We start from the raw sequence: 12,382 nt of genomic DNA, 5'->3' as shown, positions 1-12,382 counted from the left end.
ACACCCTCGACACACACCACATCAGTGGCCCTTGTTCCGCAAGCCAAACATTGCAACTGTTGGCAACCAATCACGGAAATCTACAGTCAGAGCGCGTGCGACAATTAGGTGAGGAGTTAATTCTTGAGATTTCATATTTTGGTACTGCATACATAGAACAATGAAAAAATTGGTACTGAGATTTCCTAAACCCTAAATCCAAAACCTAAACCCTAAACCCTAAACCCTAAACCTTAAACCCTAAACATAAACCATAATGTGCGTACACCTATATTAATATGCATACACCTATATTAATATGCGTACACCATATAATGTTTACTGATTCATGTTGTCCACCGTGCCTACCGTACACAAAATGTGTAGATCTTGTCCAGTGTACATCATAAAATTGATAACAAATATAACATAGTTCATGCCTTTGCAGATTAAAATAAAATAACGTAGTTTACGCAAGGAAACAAAATCCAAAAACCGAAGAGAGATCCACCCAGAAAAACCAACAAGACCCCCGCGAAAACCAAACCAACACTCTTTCGAAACCCAATAAAAGCCACACCCGGTCAACCCAATGGTTACTTGCATTTTTCCCGGTTATGTCCGGGATTTCCACATCTCGAGCATTTGTTTGGCTTCTTCTTTTTTGCTACCTGCAACAGCGTATATCAGTAGACAATAATATTATGATTGGGGAAAAAAAATTTGTTTAGATGAGAACTAACCTGAGGATACTCTCCTGCTGAAAGTTTTCTCTTTGTCGTAGGCCTTCCTGATTGGCGTTTTGTCTTTGGTGGCATAATATTCATGTCACGCACCTCAGCAGAGATACAAATGTCGTCAGGGTCGGGCACTGGTAGGATTTTGCCACTAACTATTGCACGCCAAATTGATTTCTTAAGAATTGGATCAACCAAACTGTTGTACTCCACTTGACGAAGCCTAGCCGCGGCCATTGCATTTCGGCAAGGGTATTCAATGTCTGAAACTCTAGACACGTGCATGTTTTGTTTAGAAGATCTACATGCCGCTGTACACCTATGAACTCAGAACTGACTTCAACCTCCCACGCAAAAAATGCCTTGAACTGATAGGGCAGCAGATTTTTCCAATCTGCAGGTTCATTAACTTGTCAACTTCTTCTGGAATGTCATCATCCATCTTTTGAATTTTCTCTCTTCTGCATTCAAGCCACCTACTTAACATTTTCCGGATAAATTCTAGCATTGCAACGATTGGACTGTCTCTTGCTGCAAATAGTGCATTGTTCAGAGACTCTGCAATTTTACTGGACGTCATATTATACCTCTGACCAGTAAAGTGTGATCTAGTCCACAGCGCAAGAGGGATATTTTCCATGTACTCCGAACACCTATAATCAACATCCTTCAGCCTTGCATATAGTCTCTTGAAGTTAGAAACTGTGAACGCTTCTCCTGCCTTTCCGACCAAACCTTTCTGACAGGAACCTTTGTATTTAGCGTGAACATTTCTCTGGATATGGACAAGACATGCACCGTGGTATGCCTGTGGATACCAGTCCTTTTTAGCTTTGGAAATCCCACCGTGCCTATCCGAGATAATAGTAAGCTCAGAGGAATGTGGAATAATGTCTACCAACTTCTCAAAGAACCACCTCCATGTCTGGTCAGACTCTGCATTGACAACGGCGAACGCAATTGGAAAAACCTGGTAATTAGAATCTTGTCCACTAACCGTTAATAGACAACCCTTATACTTACCAATCAGGTGCGTTCCATCAACAACAACTACCAGTTTCAAATGTTTCCATCCAGAAATACAGGCATGCAATGGCATAAATACGGACTCAAACGTTGTCATACCTTTTTCATCTCTCTCGGTTGACAAATGCGTTATGGTGCCGGAATTAGCATATTTGAGCACATGGAGGTAAATCTGTAATAATTTGAAAGAAGTCTCCTCTGTTCCGTGCGCAGAGTATATAGCCAGCTCCTTAATTTTTTAGCATTTACAGTACGAGGCTGTAATATTATATTCGGAGAGAACAACTGCAAGTAGCTCACTCGCACGTGGACCAACTATTGCGTTCTCGTACTTAGACTTCAGCAGAGCCGCCATGACTTTAGCAGAAATTTTTCTCTTGTATCCGGGTGGCATGTATGCTTCAAACACGCCTTCCTAACCTCATACAACGCAGAGTCGCCAAATTGACACCCCAACACCCTCCAATCACATATCTTTGCTGGACATTCCGCGACTGTGTACTTCTTTGCATGCCTTTTGAATTCGACGTCACTACCTTCTTCAGCGCATAGATGGCCAACGTAACTTTAAAGTGTTCCTTGTTCCTGAACTTTTTCCTAACCCATATCTCTCCATCTTCATTTGACAAATCAAGATCATCAAAATCCCTTTGCATATCATCAGACACTGGTGCCACATCCGGAAATCCATATAGTTATGTACGTTTCATTGCTTTCTTCAGTTCTGCACCGCCATTCTAACGCCCCCAAATGACATCAGCTGGAGGAGTCTCCACAAAATCATCATCATCTCTATGGGGAGCCACAACCGGTTTCTCACATACAGTCCTCTTTCTTCCAGGAAAATGAATAGGACTCTCCGTTAAGACATTTGAGTAGTCCATATGGTTTGAATCACTCGGCTCACTTCCTCGACTACTTCCAGAACCCCATGAATTACCAGAGTCATTGTTATCCTCATCAAATGCAGGCTTAGAATGGAAACCCTTGCCATCTGCTAGTACGTAATCATGCCACCAGTCAAAATCATAATCCGGATCATAATCATCCTCAGAGCCGTATGCGTCATCATCAACATTGTCAGCTTACTTCTCTTCCGAATCTCTCGCCTCGTCTGATTCCTGGGACATTTTTAATTCCAACTCAGGGTGGTCTAAAGAGACAGCGTTAGTTGGAACATCAGGTTGTACAGATTCGGAGGTGTTCATGGTGGCCTTAACCTCTACTTTCTCGTCTGATTCCTGAGACATTTTTAATATCAACGCAGGATGGTCTATAGAGACAGCGTTAGTTAGAACATCAGGTTGTACACCTTTGGAGGTGTTCATTGCGGCCTCAGCCTCTAGTTTCTCGGCATGTGCTATCAGCAAACAATCATCGATATCTTCATCATCTGCTTCATATCGGGTTGACTAGACGCTGCCAAAGAAGAGGCTATGACATTTGTTGGCCCTAAGGATTTTCGCCATTCCCTAACAATTTGAACTTCAAGACTTTTCTTCCGTTTCAATCTCACCATTTCACCATTTACTGACTCCTTGAATGTGACAAATAAATTCACAGACTTATCTGACTTATACAGCGAATGGAAGAATTTGTACTCTTGATGAGTAACTATCACACATGGACAACTCCCGTCACCATTAAGCTCAGCTAGAACATCATCAAACCAGTAGGACATCTCCACCGAAACAACTCTCGGGTCTAATCCGAACTCATGTGCAATCAGTTTTTTCAAATCCTCTGGTCTAGACACATCTTTGCAATTTATGCACCTTCCACGACGAGATATGTCCATTTTGAAATCCCAATCTCCTATATAATACCTTATCCACGTTCCCGCCATCACGAGAATGAATGCATCCACTGCAAATCGCGAACACCATATCTAAAAAATTACTGGCAAATCACGAACACCATAACTAAAAAATTCGAAAATAACTATAAAAAATCTATGAATGTACAAGGATAGGATTAAGTAACTAATCGTGGTTGTTGTCCTCTGAACATCGCATAATTTCCCCTTCAATTTCAACATCTTCTCCGAAGGGAAACTAGGGTTTCCAAATTGGTTTGGGTACTTTGTTTCTTATTTTCACTCAATTTATCTCCATTATATCTAATTAACCATAATTTTCCCGCCAAATTAAAATGGATGGGTAGTTTTGCTTGTAATTGGTTTGGTACTTTTGCCATAGTTTCCGACCCATAACCAAAGGCCAGTATGCTAAGGTAGTTTTTTGGAAAATTCATTCCCAAATTCGAAAAACAGGTCCACTAAACAACCCAATCGCGCGCGTAAGTTTCTCTCTTCTCGGCTGTTACGCGCGCTGACTCTCTCTACTCCTGGGATCTATGCTATTTTCTGCGTTGTCTCTCTCTAAGAGACAGAGTTCTCCGTCTCTCTCTCTCTAAGAAACAAGGGTAAATTTGGATTTATGAAAGTATGTCCCCACCCAAACTAATTAAATCTCAAAACCACTCATTCTTCAAATTAAAACTTAAAAACTACCATATATTCAAATGAACCCAAAAGTATAATATAGTCATTCAGAAAAAGTATAATATAGAATAATGTTAGTTACTACTTACGAAAATGATATTTATATACTGTTACAAAATATTTAAAAACTTAATTTACAAATTTTGATAGTTTTTGATGTTACGTTTTGTTTCACAAAAAGTTGAGATAATATATATTCTAAAATATAATTTAATTATAAATATAATTTTTTTTTGTCAACTAATTTATTAGGGGCAATTATATTTATAGGTTAAAAAAACTGTACTATTATTCCCTTAATACTTTCTCAAATTTTACCTTTTTTGATAAAATTACCATTTATTTATAATTACGAAAATTAAAAAAAAAATACTTTTATAATCTAAAAAATGTTGGAAAATTCAGAAAAATAAATACAAAGACATTTCGTAACATCTTTTTCCAAAAAAAAAAATTAAAACAACTTTTTACAAATGAATTACGAATTAGTAGAAAGCTCATTCTATAAATCTTTAAATTTATAGAATAGGCTATTTACTATTTCATTAGTTTTCTACTAAATATATAGAATTAGATATCTACAGTTCTTCTATGTTCTACAAAATTATGAAAGCGTATTCTACAGTTCTTCTATGTTCTATATATACAGTTTAGTAGAATTATATTTCTATAATTACCTCTTTGTTCTACATCTTAGTAGAATTACATTTCTACGGAAACTCTTTGTTCTACAATTATAGAATACTTATTCTACAATTCGGATAACTGAATCTTCGAGAATCTAGGATCAGATCTAGAGAATATATTTATTTCTTTTTTGAATTATTTAATTTCTTAATTCTTATTTTTTAAAAAAAAAATTTTGAGAAACTAAATTCTATTGACATTTTTTCCTTCTTCTCCACAACTTATCGTTTTTTTTTCTCCTTCAACCTACAAACTTTCACGTTTTCTTCATAATCTTTACGTTTTCTCCTTGTTTTTTGTTCTAATTACCTTAAAATATGTTACATACCTACGTAACTGAATCTCCAAAAAAAAAAAAGAAGTTGCTAACAGATACTAACCACGAATCAGGCAAGTTTTTCAATAGCCATCCAAGAGTTCAAGGATTCCACACTACCTTATGTTTGTTATGTTTGAATACCTTATGTTTGTTATGTTTGAATACCTTATGTTTGTTCACTTCAGTGTATGCCTTCGGGTTAATGCTAACCTTTAAAACCATTAAAACCATTAAAAATTTTTCTTTAAAATCATTAAAACATTTAGTACAACATATCTATAAAGCCAAAAATCAAAACTAACAAGCAAATATTTAAATTTGTAATTAAAACTATATTTTAAAAAAAATTAAAGTTAAGATAAATATATAGTATGGTTTATTAAAGTTCTTCTTTAAATCATTAAAACATTTATTACAACATATTCATAAAGCCAAAAATCAAAACTAACAAGCAAATATTTAAATTATGTAATTAAAATTATATTTTAAAAAAAATAAAGTTAAGACAACTTAAAAAAAAATTAAGACAAAGAGATAGTATGGTATATTAAAGTTCATCTTTAAAACATTAAACTATTTAGTACAACATATTCATAAAGCCAAAAATCAAAACTAATAAGCAAATATATAAATTATGTAATTAAAATTATATTTTTTTAAAAAAGTTAAGACAATTTAAAAAAAAAAAAGTTAAGACAAAGAGATAGTCTGGTATATTAAATTTCATCTTTAAAACCGTTAAAACATTTAGTACAACATATTCATAAAGCCAAAAATCAAAACTAACACGAAAATATTTAAATTATATTTTTAAAATATTAAAATTAAGACAAAAAGATAGTATGGTATATTAAAGTTCTTCTTTATAATGAATCAATTATAAAAATAATTAGTATTCAAAAATGTGTTTGCATATAAATCAAGATGATGTAACATTTCACAAAGTCTATCATGTGAGATATATGTGTTTGCATAAACTATTCTTGGTCACATTTGAATCTCTCTTCTTTTTCATGTGATATATTGGTTATGTTTGTGTTTTATGGAATATATTGGTTTAGTTTGTGTTTAATTGTGTTTAACAGATGAGGTTTGATTCTGTATAAGTTTGTGTTTCAGCACTAGAGGTGTCGGCACAATCAAACAAGGAACAAGGTGTCGTCTAACATGTGGGCACAAAGTAACAAAAGAAGTCACAAGATTTTTTTAGGCATGTTGATTTTTTGTACCTGCTGAACACTATATTTGTATTTTTTTCACATAGCACCACATGTTTTAGTTTTGTTTGCCACCACAAGACTCATTCTTGATTTCTTTATATATTTGCAATGACTTAACTTTACCATTTCGTATCTAAGTGGTCGTTCATCTCTCATTCTTCTTACACATCAACAAGATAACAAGCTATCTTCTCTTTTCCTTAACAAAAATGCAATCTTCTCTTTCCATTTCTTAAACCGATTATCAAATACAATCTTTTCTTTTCCTTAAGCAAATTCACTTCTCTCATTCTTATTTTCTTCTTTTCTTTATGGCTTCTTCTTCCCATAATAATATTGATAAAAAATTTGATCAAGTATTCGATCAAGCATTCGATCATCTGTTAATTGATTATGCTGATCAGCAAGAGCCAAGTAAGTTAAAAAAAAACGAGTTTTTATGGAAGAGCTCGTCGTGAAGAAGACCACAACCGTTTATGAAATTATTATTTCAATAAAGATGCAACATACCCGGATAATTTATTCCGAAGACGTTTTAAAATGAACAAGCCACTATTCTTGCATATTGTTGATAGGCTTTCCAATGAAGTTTCTTACTTTCAATAAAAGAAAGATGTTCTCGGAATGTCTAGTCTCTCTGCATTTCCGAAGTGTACAACAACAATTCATATCTTGGCATATGACACTGCACTTGATATGGTTGATAAATACCTCCGACTCGGTGCAACTACTTCTCGTTTATGTTTGGAAAATTTTGTCGAAGGAATAATAATTCTCTTTGGTGATGAGTACCTAAGACGACCAACACTGGAGGATCTGCAAGACTACTTGATGTTGGAGAGAAACGAGGATTTCCCGGGACAATGGAAAGCATCGATTGTATGCATTGGGAGTGGAAGAATTGTCCGACCGCTTGGAAAGGGCAATATTGCCCTTTCCAGAACCACGTGAATATTGCCCCTTTTCATGCGGTGGGGCAATTCTTCCACTCCCAATGCATACAATCGATGCTTCCTACCATCCCGGGAAATCCTCTTTGCTCTCCAACATCAAGTAGTCTTTGAAGATCCTCCGGTGTAGGTCGTCTTAGTGATAACACCAGATTTTGACCATTTTTATGGATCAATTTAATGTCTTTTACAGGTTTTTTTACTCCATTTTCAAAGGTTTTCAAAGGATTTCTATGTTTTCGGATTTTAAAAGACTTTTCAGGTAATTTGGGATAAAGAGGCACAAATTGGAACAAAAAGACTCTTTTGGATAAATGCAGACCGTCAGAACTCTCATGGAGAGACGAAGACATTCTCACCGTCTGATCACCCTCAAAATTGGACAACTTATAGAAGAATCAACCATCTTTTAAATGCAATTGGTTTGGAGACATTCTAACGGTTGGATCTCAAGATATTCCATTAGCCCCAGAGCCACTCGAAGATGGCCGGCAAGTCACGCAACCGAGGCCACAAGCCTATTTCCAGCGGTCACAAGCTTCCCGACCACGGCTAACCACCTATTTCCCGCAGTCACGTTACTTCCGACCGCGGCCGGCCAACTCCGATTAAAAGCTCAAAGTCATTCTCAGCCTCAATTCCGGAACCCTAGAGACCATGGAGTATTGAAGATTATAAATACTTGTCATTTAGGTCGTTTTTAGAGAAAACCTTCATACTTTTACAGAAACCCTTTTCCTTTAGCCGTTTTATGCGATTTTTATAGAAGATTGTTCAAGTTTGAGTTCTTCAATAGAGAAGCTTTCTTTCATCTCTTTTCTTTACTGTTTTTGATTACTTTTATTAAAACCAATGATGATGTCGACCTAGGCCATGTCTGAGTAGATCCCGAGTTGGGCTTAGGGTTCCCGAAAGGGGCTCTCATAATCGATTAAGACATCTAGGTTTATAGATCTGGGATTTTAACTCTGTTCTCTGTTTATTCTCGTTCTTATTGCATGTATGCTTGATTGATCACCTAGTATCTGATCTAGATAGTTAGTGTTGCAAAAGTTTTCATTAGGTAACAGACCTAGAATGAAACAGGCAATTTTTCCGTAGGAGTGGAAACCTACCTGCGGCGAGATCGTGAGTATTGACGAGTCTTGTGCAGCTCTTGCGTTGCTCCCTTCCAGGGCCAGAGTGGAAACCTACTGGTCAGGGTTGCGAGAAACAGTTGGTTATGATCACGACAGTGACATAGTCATACCGCCGTACTCTAGCTCTAGAACCTTATATTTCGATATCCGTCAATCCCAATCTATGATCCCTAGTGTTAAAACCGATTATGATCCCTGTAGAGTTCCCAAAAGCTCAGCGTTTTTAGCCATAGTTTACAATCCAACCGATTTTTACTTGTTTATTTAGATCTGCATTTTATTTACTTTAGTTCGATATTTTGCTTTCTTTATTTGCTTCTCATTTGATTTTTCTACTTGCTTTTTAGGATAAATTTAATTGCTTTCTTTAGTTTTAATCTAATCCTTGACAAACAACCAACCTCTAAAACCAATCTAGTCTAGACATAAAGTTAGAAATCGTAGAAGAATACCAGGCACACAAATCTCTGTGGATTCGATCCCTACATACTACAACTATTAGCTATGTTGCGGCTTTCATTTGTTTTTGTTAAGGGTAAAACTTGTTCCCTCACGCAGTTGACACGCATCAAGTTTTTGGCGCCGTTTCCGGGGATTTGTTTCGCTTCCTTTTGGTATTTTTCTTGTTCTAATTTCTGTTCTAGACACCTGATCTCTAGTTCTTTCTTAAAGTTTTGCTGAATTATCTTTCCTTTCTTTTGTTTTTCTCTGAATTGCATGAATACCAGGCGCAGACCTGTAGAAAACATTCCAATTCTAGACGAGATAGACAGACACGAATGAGAACTTCGAAGAATTAGACGAACGCAAGGAATGGCCAACGACGACCAGCTTGGAGATCCTGTTAACCGAGCTTTAAACATGGACCAAGACGGGTCCGAACATGGAGAAAATGAAGAGAACAATCACAGAGAAGGTGATCATGCTCGAAAAGATGGAGAAGAGGATGAAGTTCCTCCAAGAAACCATCAAAAACCGCGAGAGAGAAGAACGTGAAAACCTTGATGCACCTATCAATGCAGCCGATGGTGACCACCAGGGGATGTGATAATACCGTATTTTGACCACTTTTATGGATCGTTTTGAAATACTTTTTCTATGTTTTTAATTGTTTTTAAGCACTTTTATCACGTTTTTCTAGTATTTTTAGTTCCAAGACTCTTTTCAGGTAACTTAGGGAAAAGCTTAACAAAATGGATAGAAGACCAGATTTTAGCTCAGAGTCAAACCGTCAGAAGTTCACCCCCGATTGAAGGCCTTTTCACCGTCTGATCCAGCAAAATTTGGAGATCTTAAAGATGGAAGTATCAGATTTCCAGTACACTTTACAGCTTGGCAATCCAACGGTTCAATCAAAAGATACGCGAAGAGCAAGATGTCCCGTAAACCAGCGGGCAAGCGTTTTCACCCGCGGCCAACAGGCCATTTCCCGCGGTCACAACCATCCCGACCGCGGCCAACCATCCATTCCCCGCGGTCACGCACACCCCGACCGCGGCCAGCTAACTCCGAACACGAAGGCCCATTTCTGAAGCCCAAAATGATTCCCTCATTTGGAGAAACCCTAAGTGACGCCTAGAGATGTCTTGAGCACTGTAAATACATGTTTTAGGAACCCTAATTCGTATCACCTCATATGCTCTTATTGTTTTAGAATACTTTTCAAGTTTTAGGTTTTAGGGAGAGAGAGATCTATCTCTTGAACCCTTGTTCTTTCTTTTTCAATTTCGATTTCTGTACAACTTTTCAATACTATGTTTTTGATTTCGTTTATCATGTCTGAGTAGTTTTATTGTTGGGTCTAAGGGATTTTCGATGGGGATATATGTGTTCGATGAGGATTCCATGAGCTTTTGAGCCGAATCTTAGAACTTTTTCTTCTGAATTCGTTTTTACTGCATGAGAGTAACGTCATGAACTACAATCTGATCCAGATGCTTGGTGACACGAAAGTGTTCATCCGGTGTCAGATCTAGTTTGGGAGAGCAAAACAAACATAGGAGTGGAAACCTACCTATGGGCGATTTGTGAATGCTGACGAGTCTTAAACATAATGCACCTCTTCTTTTCCGGGCCAGAGTGGAAACCTACTGGTCAGGGTTAAGAGAGATAGTTGTCTATGATCACGACAGTGGCGTATTCATACGTCTGTGACTCGAGTTCGAAAAGTTTAAGCTAAGATCTTATCAAATTTACTCTCTAGCAATGTTTTGAATCGTTCATACCCCTGAGAAAACTTCCCTGAACCCCAGCGCTTTCTTTCTTATAGATTTACACCGATTTTCATTCAAGCTTTAGTCTAGTATCTTTACTTTGTCAATCGATTTTCACTTAGCAATTAGGTTTAGCCGTTTTTCTCGTTTTTACTCGTTTTCATTAAGTTTAGTTATTAGGTCATTTTAATTCCCGTATTTTCTCTTTAAGATTCGTTTTTACGCTTTAAACACACCACCAAAACCCTCACAAAACTCTCCTGGTTCTAGACTTCCTTACTTTATATTTCTTTCGAAGGCTTTTGCAGGAAAGATCCTCCTTCCCTGTGGATTCGATCCCTAAGTACTACAATCGATCAGCTGTACACTTGCGGCTATTGATTTCATTTAGGGTAAAACTTGACACCCTCATCGCAGACCACATCAGGATGCAGCCGAATGGACGCGTTAACCGCCCTGTTCAGCCAGAAAATCAACACCGAAGACAAGCCAGGCACCATCACATAGCTGATTTCGATGCACCTACTCAGAATTTTCAGAACCGATCCACAATTCAAGTACCATTTCCGAACCGGAATGAGTTTGAAGTCAAGCCTCAAATCATCTCATTGGTGAAACAAAACCAATTCCATGGAGTTCCTTCTGAACATCCAATGGATCATATCGAGCTCTTTGAAGAAATCTGCAGCATGATCAGAACAAACCAAGTTCCAGCAGACTATTTAAAGTTTAAGTTGTTCCCTTTTTCATTAGCAGGCAAAGCTCACCGTTGGGAAGAATGTAAAACTGCTTTCCTGAATCACTTCTATACTAAGTCAATGTCGAAATTTTTGAGAACAAAGATCTCAAGCTTTCAGCAAGGACGGACTGAACCTTTCTATGAAGCCTGGGAACGTTTTAAGGAGTATGAACGTGATTGCCCACACCATAGATTTCCCGGATCAAGCTTGCTGAGCACATTTTACTGAGGTTTGCAACCAAAATATAAACTTTCGCTTGATACAGCTAGCAATGGAAATTTTGGAAAAAAGACGATAGCACAAGGAAGAGCCCTCATCGAGAATTTGGCTCAAGCCAATAGCAATGATTGTCCTGAATACGATCGCTCGACGAAGCAAACCGGAGCAGACAACAAGGAGATAACCGAGTTGAAGAACATGATGAGCCAGCTTTGAAAAGCAACAATCACCCAATTCATGCTTGTGAGACCAACAATGGCGCAGAAGATGAAGGACCTAGTGATATCGATCACATTAATCCAGCCTTTCAAGAAGAAGAGGTGAACTATGTAGAAGCACAAGCACCATATCCAAATCGCTTCAACAATGGCTTCAACAACAACTTCCGGAATGCAAATTACAACAATCTCTCTTACCGCAATCCAAATGTGGAGAATCCTCAAGATCAGTACTACCCACCACAGCATAAACCCTTCCAAAACAAGTTCCAAGGTGGAAATTTCGGAGGGACAAGAGCTTATCAACCGCGATAGCCCTATAACTATCAAGGTACGGGTTTTAACAATCAATTTGTACAACAGCAAGGAGTCACTACGAACCAGCTAGCTTCACAAATCGGAAGACTTGAACAGTCCATCCAACACTCGTTA

At 37.4% G+C, this 12,382-nt stretch overlaps 1 non-coding gene across 1 annotated transcript; it reads right to left on the bottom strand.

Moving 5' to 3' along the window:
- Positions 1–11,599: 11,599 nt before the first annotated feature.
- LOC112085801 lies at positions 11,600–11,707 on the bottom strand. Its single transcript, XR_002899095.1, has one exon. It is a non-coding gene; the product is annotated as a small nucleolar RNA R71 (small nucleolar RNA).
- Between the last annotated feature and the right edge of the window lie 675 nt (positions 11,708–12,382).

The sequence above is a fragment of the Eutrema salsugineum genome, unplaced genomic scaffold (assembly GCF_000478725.1).
Source record: "Eutrema salsugineum unplaced genomic scaffold, Eutsalg1_0 scaffold_3, whole genome shotgun sequence".
In the NCBI taxonomy this organism is placed as follows: Eukaryota; Viridiplantae; Streptophyta; class Magnoliopsida; order Brassicales; family Brassicaceae; genus Eutrema; species Eutrema salsugineum.
The sequence above is the reverse complement of the archived record's forward strand: the minus strand, read 5'-3'. Positions and strand labels throughout refer to the sequence as shown.